The following is a 12,500-nucleotide window of genomic DNA, read 5'->3' as shown; positions in this document are numbered from 1 at the left end:
TATACCAGCAAACACGTATAAACAAGACACGCTGCTTTGTAATATGTGCGCTTTTCAATGGGCAACCAGTGGAGAGAGGCCAACAAAGGGGTTGCATGATCAAAAATTTTTTTTGCCAAAAACTAATCTTGCTGCACTGTTTTGCAGTAGTTGTAATTGTTTAATAGAAGCCTGAGGCAAGTTGACCAGCAGGGAGTTACAATAATCTAGTTTCGAAAAAATGAGGGAAACAACCAATGTTTTACATGTTCCAGTTGCAATATACTGACGGATCGAACTGATTTTCTTCAATTGAAAGTATACAGATTTACAGAGAGCATAAATGTGAGCTGACATTCTCATTTCTGAATCAAAATAGACACCCAAATTTTTCACAGTCTTTGAAACTTTGATCTTTTCACCCCCAATCAACACCTCAAGACCATCATTCACCTTCAATGCCCTCTATTTCCCACAATCATCACTTCTGTTTTTGACTCATTCATTTTCAACTTGTTTGCATCCATCCACTCTTTCACATCCGTCACACATTCTTCCACACGTTTCACAATATTTTCGAGATTTTTAGTTTTATCAGAAGCATAAAGTTGCGTATCATCTGCATAGAGATGATAGCGCAGCCCATGACCAGTGATGACATTAGATAATGGAGAAGTATACAAAACAAAAAGAATTGGACCCAAAACAGAGCCTTGAGGACCACCAAAAGACAATGTATGTTGACGAGAAAGTTTATCTAAAATCATAACCTGTTGCTTTCTGCCATCTAAATAAGATTCAAACCACTGCAAGACAGTCCCAGACAAGCCGAAAGTTATAATTTAATGAGAATACCGTGATCAATAGTATCAAACGCCGCCGAAAGGTCTAACAATGTCAGAAGAGAATACAGTTTAGTGAGAATTACTCATAAACGCGGATGGCAAAAAACAATAACAAAGACCTGAGTGACGTCAACTTCGAACTATCTATAGATAGAAGGCGCTTGGCCAAGGAGTTCACAACATTGCCATCCGGAAGTATAACGGACCAACACACAAACTCTGTGTAACCATGAACTTTTATAGTCTGGTTAATACAGTTTAGTGAGAACAACTCACAAACGCGGATGGCAAAAACAATAACAAAGACCTGAGTGACGTCATCTGCATACTATCTATAGCCTGACACGAGAACCTTCTAAGACTAGCAGTTTGACGTCATCTTTTAGGTTTGTGTAGCGTCTAGTGAGTTGTCGTTAGTAGAGCTCATGGAAACAAGTTATTTCATTGGTTGAACTATTGAATACAACTCACGATTTGTTTTCTTTTGTGGCAAAAGACTGGCATTTTGACGTCATTTGTTGGTCAGTGTCAGGCTATAGATAGTATGCAGATGACGTCACTCAGGCCTTTGTTATTGTTTTTGCCATCCGCGTTTGTGAGTTGTTCTCACTAAACTGTATCAACCAGACTATAAAAGTTCATGGTCACACAGAGTTTGTGTGTTGGTCCGTTATACTTCCGGATGGCAATGTTGTGAACTCCTTGGCCAAGCGCATTCTATCTATAACTGTACGATGGCTACGCTTTGACGCGTGTATCATCTAATCGTCAAAGAGAGGCTTGATGGGTTGATGAATATACTGCCATTTATCAGAAACAATTTTTGAACAACGAGGATGAATGTGCTGCCATTTATCAGAAACAATTTTTGAACAACGATTAAAGGTAAAAAATACACATACTTGTCAGCAAGCGAATTAAACCCGGAAAAAAATAGGTCACCTACATAAATAAATAAATAAATAAATAAATACTTTAAATAATTAAATAATCCGATTAATAAAAGCAGTGTACAGCCCTAACAGCATCAATAATACAAGCTTCGGCAACATTTTTTAAATTTTGGCCACAGACACACACACATATATTATTGAAGAGAAAAAATCAACAAAAAACAAACAAAACAACAACAAAAAAACCCCCAAACAAACACACCCCCCCCCCCAAAAAAAAAAAAATAAAAATAAATAAATAAATAAATAAATAAATAAAAAAACAAAAAATCCCGAAGAAAAATAAATACCCCCCTCCCCTTAAACAACAACAATAAACAAAAAATCAAGGCCAAACACCCCCTTCCAAAAACAAGAAAACAAAAAACAAAAAAACAATAGTGTGCAGACGCAGCCTCAGCAATAATACATGAGTCAAGAGTCGACAACCCTGAGACATTGTACTACACCTGATACTGACAAAAAGCATTTTATTAATTAATTAATTTTTTTTTCATTTTGGCCATACATATTTTATTTACCGACGTCCATGAATTCAGATGACCTTGAATTGATCAAACATTCTTAACCCTAGACATTGTTAAGTATCAGGTTTAAGAATATGTGAAAAAAAAAGGTGAGGTTCTTAATCAACTGATAATATTTGAAGTTAAAGTAATATTATGTCTGACTGTAAAGACAAAAATAAAGTGCTTTTTTCTTTTAGTGTTAGGCAGAAAACATAATATCGTAATGATAATATAACGCAGAGGAGGGAGCTATAAGTTAACACAAAAACATCCACAGACATATAACAAACAATACAGTAAAAACCGAATAAACCGAACATGGGTATATCAAACAAATCGATAAACCAAAAACAATTCGAGATGTCATTTTTTTCTCTATTTGTAATCATTGAAATTGAGTTATCGAGACGGGACCTCAAGATAAATCTAAACCTACATACATACTATTGCAGGTCTGATAACCTAGTGCAATATGGGCTTGATTTGATTTCGAATAGCAATATACAATGTCTCGTCAATGCGAAAGTGTTAATCAAAACTACAGTAAATCTGAGAATAACTCATTTCATTTCACCGAATGAAAGAGGTCCCGTCTCGATAACTCAGTGGTGGATCAGTTGTCTAACAGTCAAAAGGATCGTTATCAGTTTTGGTGCAGCCGAAATCCCCCCCCCCCCCCCCCCCATCCCCCATTCCTCAACTGTCCACCCAGTAGTACTGAGTAACTGGGCCTATTGGATCTGGCGAATAGTAGGTCTCTATATATTTGCATAAACAGAGGAAAGGATTCACTCCGACTCCATGGGCCATTCTCGTGACTCTGATGGACGTTTTAATATCTACTGATAGGGTCAAATGCATCGAAAGTGAATTGCATATCCTTGAATATATTATATATATATATATATATATATATATATATATATATAATATATATATATATATATATATATATATATATATATATCGTGTATCGCAGTACCATCATAAAAAAAACGATTTATAAACCAAAAACCCAATCGAATCATAAAGTACAAGAGATAACCCCCAAAACATCATTATGCCTTTCTAGACACTAAGACATGAGATGTAAAGTGAACGTAAAATCATGCTTTATAAGATCAATCTAAACTCTACATACATACAATTGAATGTCTGATAACCTCGTGCAAGATGAGTTTGACTTGATTTAATATTGCTATTTAATAGCAACAGACAATATTTTGCGTTGGTTTGAGATGGGAGTATTTCAATTACAAATTGAAGTATCAGATCTGCAAATAAGTACAAGTCAGGCTAAACCGAAACAGACAATAAAGTCCCTTGATGCATCTCGGTTTAATCGGTTTTGATTGTACGTAAGCTTGGTGACCTTACGTCTCCTCCGTTACCCTTATCATCAAGTTTACCCCCACAACTCCAATGAAATGTTTAATGTCAAACTTCAAAGAGAAAAATATCAAAAGAAAAGAAGGAAGAGCGCCGACTCAGGTAGGGAAAAAGAAGAAGAAGAAAAAGAAGGAGAAAAACAAAACAAAACAGAAACGTTTCAGGTTTCTGATCTTCAGGAAACATTGGCGATAAACATAGCGTGCCCCAGCGCTTTCTTATCAGCTCTTGACAACAAGTGAATGGCTCATTACATTATAGAATTATCAAGAGAAGAAAAAAAACCCCACATCCAGTTACTGTTAGAACTAACTATTGTTATATACGTAATGCGAGATAAAAATCAATTTTCCAACGTTGGCAAGTATAACTCCCAAGTCCTCTTTCTCTTTAAAAACTGGGATTAACACCTCCTAGCTGTGCACACTTGAGACGATAAGAGATCCCAATTTTATTCAGATTGGAAAAGCCGAGGATTAACAAAAAAAAAAAAAAAACAAAAAAAAAAAACAAACAATAAACAAACAAAAAAAATAAAATAAAAACTATAAAGGATGTCCTGAAATAAACAAAATAAAACATCAAAGAAAATTAAACAAATAAACAAAAGACCCAGAACGTAAGAGATCGCACGCCTTGTGAATGTTTAAAAAAAAAAATAGACTTAAGAGCCACAAGGTCTATGGATCCGTATTTTATCCCGGATTCTATAGCGTTAAACGGACAATAGAAGCTGCTTGATACCTCCTACGACGCAAGTTTATCGCAAAGTAGGACTACTTTCCAACCGATCTAACCGTCGCCATCGTTAACTTCTCGCCTGACACTGGCCAACAAAAGACGTAAAATGACAAGTATTTGGCCGCAAAGAAAAGCAAATCGCGAGTTGTATAGATAGTTCTTAGGTGACGTCACTCAGGTCTTTGTTATTGTTTTTTGCCATCCGCGTTTATGAGTAATGCTCACTAAACTGTATTAACCGGACTATAAACGTTCATGGATACACACGGTTTTGTGTGTTGGTCCGTTATACTTCCGGATGGCAATGTTGTGAGCTTCTTAGCCAAGCGCATACTATCTATATATATAGGAGCAGCGATAGCCAAAAAAAAAAAAATAAAAAAAATAAAAAATAAAAAACAGAATAAAAAAAAAAAGGAAAAATAAAAACGAGAAAAGATTTATTCTTATTTTCATATGCTATTGCCCCTATGTACCACTGAGTAATATGCAGCATATCCCGACAATAAAGAATTGAATATTGAATTTTAATTTTTGAAAAAACAAAACAAAACAAAACAACAACAACAAAAAGCAAAAGACAAGAAAAAAAAACAAACAAACAAATAAACAAAAAACAAACAAAAACCCAACAAAAACATTCTCAATCTACTGACCTTATAGTATCGCCGGAAGTGTTGCAAGCATATAATATCATGTCCAGTGACAATAACCAAGTTATAGATATCCAAGTCCTGATTCCAAGAACAAACGATATCCCAATTGAAAATGGGCAGGGGAGTATCCTCGAGGTCTATTCCAGGGATATCCGAATACGTCCAAGTTCAGAATCCAAGAATACGGTATACCAATGAGTGAATAGATGAGTCGATTATTCTCGAGTCGACCCCAATGATATCCAAATACGATATCAAGAAACTTGTTTTGAAATTAAGAAAGAAAATTGTACCTCATACATACGATATATATATATAACGATTTATGACTTTAAGAAAATCCGATTGGAATATGTAGACTCATCGACATTTTTGAACTCGAGTCAAACTTTTACTGTAGGACCTGAAACGAGAAAAAGAATGCATATATTAGTACAGTAATCACAGTAATATATATATATATATATATATAATATATATATAATATATATATATTATATATATATATATAATATATATATATATATATATATATATATAATATATATATATATATCTTCTCTTCTCTTCAAGCTGAAAGTGCATATTCCACGTCATGTCGAAGACATCAAGCAGACTTTATCACAAAACAAGAAAATAAAACCCTAATGAGAATGTGAGTTTTTAAGTTTGATAATTAGCGAATTACTACCTTGGCAAAGAAACACGAGTTTAGTTCTCCACAATCGCCTAAATAACAAGAAAATCCGCTGTTATCTGATAAAACAGGTTTATTTCAATTTTGGTCAGAAAACTTTTATTCCAAATACCAAACCGACTAAGCGACAAGTGCGATAATTAATTTATGGAAAAGTTCCAAACCCGAGACTTCACAGAAATGTCAGGATTGAGACTTCTGGACAAGCTGGGGGTCATTTCAATCGGTCGATAAATGACGTAAGAATATTCTCGCCGTAACAATATCATGTGGTGTAATGGCAGCATGCCCGATCATTTATATGGTCTGAGGTTCGATCCTCAGTCTGAGAAGGATGATTTTTTGGAGTTATTTTTTTTTTTTTATTATTTTTTTTTTTTGCGATGATTAATCATGTAATTATTTACTTCCTGCGTTGTCTGGTACTAAGTCATACACATCTCTTCTGGCGTTAACCTGTTCCTAAATAGTGCACAAACTTGTAGCCTAAACTGATAACGATTTACGCACGATTGGTGACAGATCTGATTTCTCCCTGGTGCAAGATCGGTCGTAAATTCCCGCAGAGGACATCATGCGCAAGAAAGGTCTCTAGAGCGACGGGAGTTGGTATAATCAATAACCCAGCAGTCGATACTTTGGGTGAAAAAAAAAACAACAAAAAACAGAATCGTCTCCCGATATCAAACCAACGCCGGATACTAAACATTACTGTCATTTTCATTTGGCTGATAAAACAAATTATTATTATTATTATTATTAATAATAATAATAATAATAATAATAATAATAAAAATAATAATAATATCATCATCATTATTTTTGTTAATATTATTATTTTCATCATTATCACCATTATTATTATTACTATTGTTATTATATCATCAAAACACACACACACACACACACACACACACACACACACATACATACATATTAGTATTCTAGTGACTAAAGCGCACACACCAATATATTCAATCCTTTGCTCAAAAATCACACTTGTACTTATTTACAGTTTGAAGCGACATGTTTTCAGATGAGATTTGAAACATTCAAATCTGTAAGAAGGGAGTTCCCATTTAACGATTATTTTATTTAAAATTCGCTTTCATGCAAAACAGGTCTAACAATCTTAGAAAGCATCAGATAGATATCCTTTAAAATAAATAAATTGTCAAGGGTTCAGTTAAATGGCATTCTCGTAAACGGTTAACATTTTATTGTAATGTACATATCATGCACGTAAAGGGTTGGCTTGAGAAATCAACGGTGCGTGACGATTCAATCCATAGGTAGTATCTGTAAACATTCCAGTCTTTGTTACCAGTCACCCAGCCTGAACGGCGATAGTTTACAGCGCATTGTCCTTTGGGAGGCCGAGATAGACGCTTCGAGTTTACAGCGCATTGTGTTCTTTCTTGGAGGCTAACTGCTAACTTAACATAGACGCTGTGACTTTTAAACAAACGGGGTGGTGGGTGATACGAGGAGATGGCAGATGAATGATAGCGAATGAAAGAGGGACAAAGAAAGTTAGGTGAAGAGATAGATAGGTGGGTAGAAAAAGTGAGTTGGATAATGACAGTAGGAGGACTTGTCGGAAGAGAAAAACATCAACAAAAAAACAAACAAAAAAACCCCCCAAAAAACAACCCCAAAAGAAAACAAAACAATAACAGCGAAAAACAAAAACAAAACAAACAACAACAAAACCCAAAGACCCATAGAATTATATGGAAAAATAGAGTTAAACCATTCCGAGTACATCCTTATTGGGGTTTGGTAGCTGGCTCAGCAATAGAACGGCAGCACTTGAGATCTTGTTCATATCCCCATGTCCATCCCACGTTTTAGTCGGAAAAAGGGTATCCCTGTCTAATTTTGATGGTCATCTTTACTCTTTTTTTTTCTTCTTCCCTCTCCAAAGTATGTTCCATTAATGGAACAACCTACCAGTTGGTATCACGTGACAGCTCAATAGTGAAACCTTTAATAAGTGCACTGAAGACTATCAAGAAAGTACAAGATTTCCCCCTTCTGTTCTTTTGGATATATGCACATCAACAGTCAGTCGATTTATTAGAAGAAGAAGAAGAAGAAGAAGAAGAAGAAGAAGAAGAAGAAGAAGAAGAAGAAGAAGAAGAAGAAGAAGAAGAAGAAGAAGAAGAAGAAGAAGAAGAAGGCGGAGGAGGAGGAGGAGGAGGACGAGGAAGAAGAAGACGAGAAAGGATATTTTAGAGGCTTAACGACGTGTGTTGCACTTTAAAGTCACAGAATCAGATTTGAAAAAGACCCCCCCCCCCCCCCCCCAAGTAAAAAAACACAAAAAAAAAAACAAAAAAAAAAAAAAAAAAAAAAAAACAAAAAAAAAAAAACAAACAAAAAACAAAAAAAAAAAAAAAAAAAAAAAAAAAAAAAAATAAATAAATGCCAATTTCCTAGTTGTTGGCAAGCCTGGGAGGAGATCGATACCAATACACACGTTACTTGTTTCCAATATTTTTCAATAGTTACGTTTAAGTTCAAGTATTTGTCCATTGATTTTGTGCGTGAGATCCGTCTCGCCTGACAGGAAATCAGGGGGCGTGATGGCGTCGGACAATAAGTGAACACCGATCACCTAATAAATCGATCAACTGTGACAGGCTTCGGTCGTTAACTCTCTCTCTCTCTCTCTCTCTCTCTCTCTCTCTCTCTCTCTCTCTCTCTCTCCACTCACCCTCTCTCTTTTCCAAAGACTCTCTCTCTCTCTCTCTCTCTCTCTCTCTCTCTCTCTCCACTCACCCAACATTTATATAGGACAATCTAGGCTTTTAACAAACTTAATGAGTCTTTAAAAAATTACAATGTCGCCTAACAGGCGTCTTGTCTCGTCCTACATGTTAAGTGTCGCTGCTAGCTGGGGACCCCTTGTGGAACACCTTGAGCATGTTTAATTAATGGATATTGCGCTTTATAAACACTTAGGAAAAATAATTTTAAAAAAACAAAACAAAAACAAACAACATTGTTCGATGTATCCTTCCAATAGGGCGCATGGAACAAATTCTACTGCATATCGCTCGCCGCCTGTTAGGCACCTACAGTATTAGCATTCATACAGCTTACACTACTAATAACTAAACGTATACTCATTCACAAATGAGCCAAATGTTCATGCAAATGTTAAGTGTCTTACCAAAGGACACAAGACTGAACCTAGAGTTTTCCAACTATTGTCACACTTCATCCAGGAACAGATAAATGCTCCCCCATTAAGAGAATTATCTTAAAATCATTACAATACCAACTAAAACTTTCCATAACATTCTAAGAGCCCCCTAGCAAAACCTAGTATTTCAAGTTGTTTTCCAAATGAAATGGACCCACCAAACAAAATCAATAACGACACCAACATCAAAGAAAAGACGAAAAGAAATAGTAGTAGTAGTAGTAGTAGTAGTAGTAGTAGTAGTAGTATAATAATAATAATAATAATAATAATAATAATAATAATAATAATAATAATATAATAATAATAATAATAATAAAAGAAGAAGAAGAAGAAGAAGAAGAAGAAGAAGAAGAAGAAGAAGAAGAATGTGAAAGACTACGAGGGGAAAAAGAAGAAGACAATGAGGGAGAAAAAAAAAAGAACACAATGAGGGAGAAAAAAAAAAAAAGAAGAAAACATAGGGTTGAGCATGACTGGTCACAAAAAATGAGGAAATTTTTCAGCGCGTAGATGATGACACATCCATACGACTCTAACCTATAAATTTTAATTTCATTCAAATTTACTGAGATGCAATCCAAAATGTGTCTCGCAGCAATTTCTGACACCACTCGGGGGAATTTCAAAAGGTGAGAGTACATACAAAAGTAAAATTTTATCTAGACGTCTATTTACAGAATGGTACTATGTGATCATACATTGTCAACAGCCACCACACACCCCAGTTTTCCACTTTAAAAAATACTCATGTGGTTTGTTGGTATGATGTGGTGGTGGTTATAGTGGTACGAGTGATAGAGATGATGGTGTGGCGGTGGTTGTAGTACTCATGATAGGTAGGATACTGTGGTGGTGGTTGTAGTAGTAGTGTTGGTCAAAGTGATAGTTATGTGGTGATGGTTGTAGTAATCATGATAGGTAGGATGCGGTAGTGGTAGTTGTACTACTCATGATAGGTAGGATGTGGTGATGGTGGTTGTAGTAGTAGTGGTGGTCATAGTGATGGTTATATGATGATGGTTGTAGTAGTAGTGATTATGGTAGGGGTGATGATGTCATGGTCGTTGTAGTAATAGTGATGGTAAAGATAATGATATAGTGGTGGTTGTTGTTATAGTGGTGGTAGGGATGATGATGTGGTGGTGGTTGTAGTAGTAGTAATAGAAGCGGTGGTGATAGGGATGACGACATAGTTGTGGTTGTAGCAGTAGTAGTGGTAGGGATGATGATGTGGGGATGGTTGTTGTGATAGTGGTGGTAGGGATGATGATATGGTGAAGGTTGTAGTAGTAGTAGTAGCGGCAGAGATGATGATGTGTTGGTGGGTGTAGTAGAAGTGGTTGTAGGGATAATGATGTGGTGGAAGTTGTGGTAGTAATGGTAGTAGGGATGATGCTGATGTGGTGGTGGTTGTAGTTGTGATGGTGGGGATGATGATGATGTGGTGGTCATAGAGATGATGTGGTGGTGGTTGTACATTCGTGGTGATAGGGGTGATGATGATGATGCGGAGGTGATTGTAATAGTGGTGGTGGTAGAGATGATGTGGTGGTTGTAGTTGTAGTGATGGTGGTGATGATGATGATGATGTGGTGTTTGTATTGGTGGTGGTAGGGATGATGTGGTGGTGGTTGTATAGTGGTGGTGGTAGGGATGATGATGTGATGGTGGTTGTAGTAGTAGTAGTGGTGGTGGTCGAGATGATGATGTGGTGGTTGTAGTAGCAGTAGTGGTGTTAGGAATGATGATGTTTAGGTGGCCGTGGTAGTGATGGTGATGTGTAAGTGATATTAGTAGTAGTAGTAGTAGTAGTAGTAGTAGTAGTAGTAGTAGTAGTAGAAGTAGAAGAAGAAGTAGTAGTAGTAGTAGAAGTAGAAGAAGAAGTAGTAGTAGTAGTAGTAGTAGCAGTAGTAGTAGTAGTAGTAGTAGTAGTAGTAGTAGTAGTGGTGATGTGGTGGTTGTAGTAGTGGTGGTACGGATAATGATGTGGTGGTCGATGCAGTAGTAGTGGCGGTAGGGATGATGGGGGGGGGGGGGGGGGGGAATGTTTGAATAAAGAGCAATAAGACGTAAGCTATTATAAATTCAGATAAAGATAGGCGTAAAAAAAAAGAAATATTTTTTTTTAATCATCAAAAGCTAATATCGTACAATTGGTTTAAAAGCAATCAAACTTAATTCGTTGACCACACAAGCTAATAATGACCAATCAAAAGACAGCGTCCTAGACTAGGGAAAAGTGGGTGGGGGGGGGGGGGGGGGAAATAAACAAAATTTTACAAATTCCTTTCAACGCACGACTTTAATCATGCATCCCTTAAAAAGACCTTATAGACAAGACAGCATGAAAAATTAGAGAGTAAAAAAAAATCAATCTCCATTGACTATCTTTCCAAACATTAAAAAAAAACAAACAAACAAAACAAACAAAACAAAAAACCCAACTAAAGACACCAATAATGATAACAGCAACAAAAACCGGCCACAATATTCTCGTTTTCAACCAGACATTCTTCAAATCAAATCTCGATTAAAATCCAAGTCCGATGATCCTCGACACAGCATGAATTGAATTCAATACTTAAACTCGATACTTCTTTACCGTCTCAGGTTTGGGGCTTTTGAACAAGAAGAAGAAGAACGTCTGGATTAATGTTTATCCTATTTTTCCTAGCCAAAGAATAAAAATAATTCAAAAAATGGCGTTTTCTCAGTTAATGTCGCCGTCGACACCATTAAACTGATCGATCAGTCAATCAATCAATCACCACAAAGATCGATGAATGAACTGCATAAATAACTGTCCGCTTACAAAACCAGAAATGACACAAGAGTAAATATTTTTATTTTGAAAAGCGTTACAACCTTATCGTTATTCAATTGTTAAAGAGCTTTATTTAAGATCCCTACACCCCTCCCCCCCCCCCCCAAAAAAAAAAAACAAAAAAACAAACACACAAAAAAGCAAACAAACAAAAAAAACAACAACTTTAAAATCCCCAAAACACAAACACACACACACACACACACACACACAAAGATTTACAACAGAGTTCAGCAGTCAATATTATAAAATACGGAAATAAATACAACAGAATCGCATTGAATCAAACCTACTGTCAAGTCACCGCTTTTAAAAATATCACTTAATAGCGTGCATTTGTTTAACTTTTATCATCATCATCATCATCATCATCATCATCATCATAATAATAATAATAATAAAATAATAATAATAAAATAATAATAATAATAATAAATAATAATAATAATAATAAATAATATAATATAATAATATCAGAAAACGCTGTTAGAACCTACCTTGTGTTGTTAACAAATGCAGGGGAAAAAATGAATGTAATAAAAGAAAAACTAAATAAAATAAAAGCATATCATGACTAATGATAAGTAATAAATTACACCTTAAATTCTTTCCACAACAATTCACTTACTTCTCGCTTCATGTTGTTATCGATAAACACCACCGCGATCGCTAGCAGTAAGCAGCCAACAATAT

At 35.5% G+C, this 12,500-nt stretch overlaps 1 protein-coding gene across 3 annotated transcripts in view; it reads right to left on the bottom strand.

Moving 5' to 3' along the window:
• The window catches only part of LOC144978250 (uncharacterized), a 165,347-nt gene that overhangs the window by 87,153 nt on the left and 65,694 nt on the right, over positions 1–12,500 (bottom strand). The window contains exons 1-2 of one of the 3 annotated variants that reach the window (XM_078924084.1): positions 12,436–12,500; positions 5,073–5,475 (exon numbers count right to left, since the gene is read on the bottom strand). The exon at positions 12,436–12,500 is cut by the window's right edge and continues 20 nt beyond it. The gene's annotated coding sequence lies outside the window, so the exon portion shown is untranslated. Of the gene's footprint in view, positions 1–5,072; positions 5,476–12,304 lie in introns of all 3 variants that reach the window. The other 2 variants (XM_078924086.1, XM_078924083.1) reach the window with 2 other exon arrangements.

Source organism: Berghia stephanieae, chromosome 8, assembly GCF_034508935.2.
Source record: "Berghia stephanieae isolate SIO BIC M18660-M18661 chromosome 8, UCSD_Bste_1.3, whole genome shotgun sequence".
NCBI classification, from domain to species: domain Eukaryota; kingdom Metazoa; phylum Mollusca; class Gastropoda; order Nudibranchia; family Aeolidiidae; genus Berghia; species Berghia stephanieae.
This window is presented reverse-complemented; position numbering and strand designations above follow the sequence as displayed.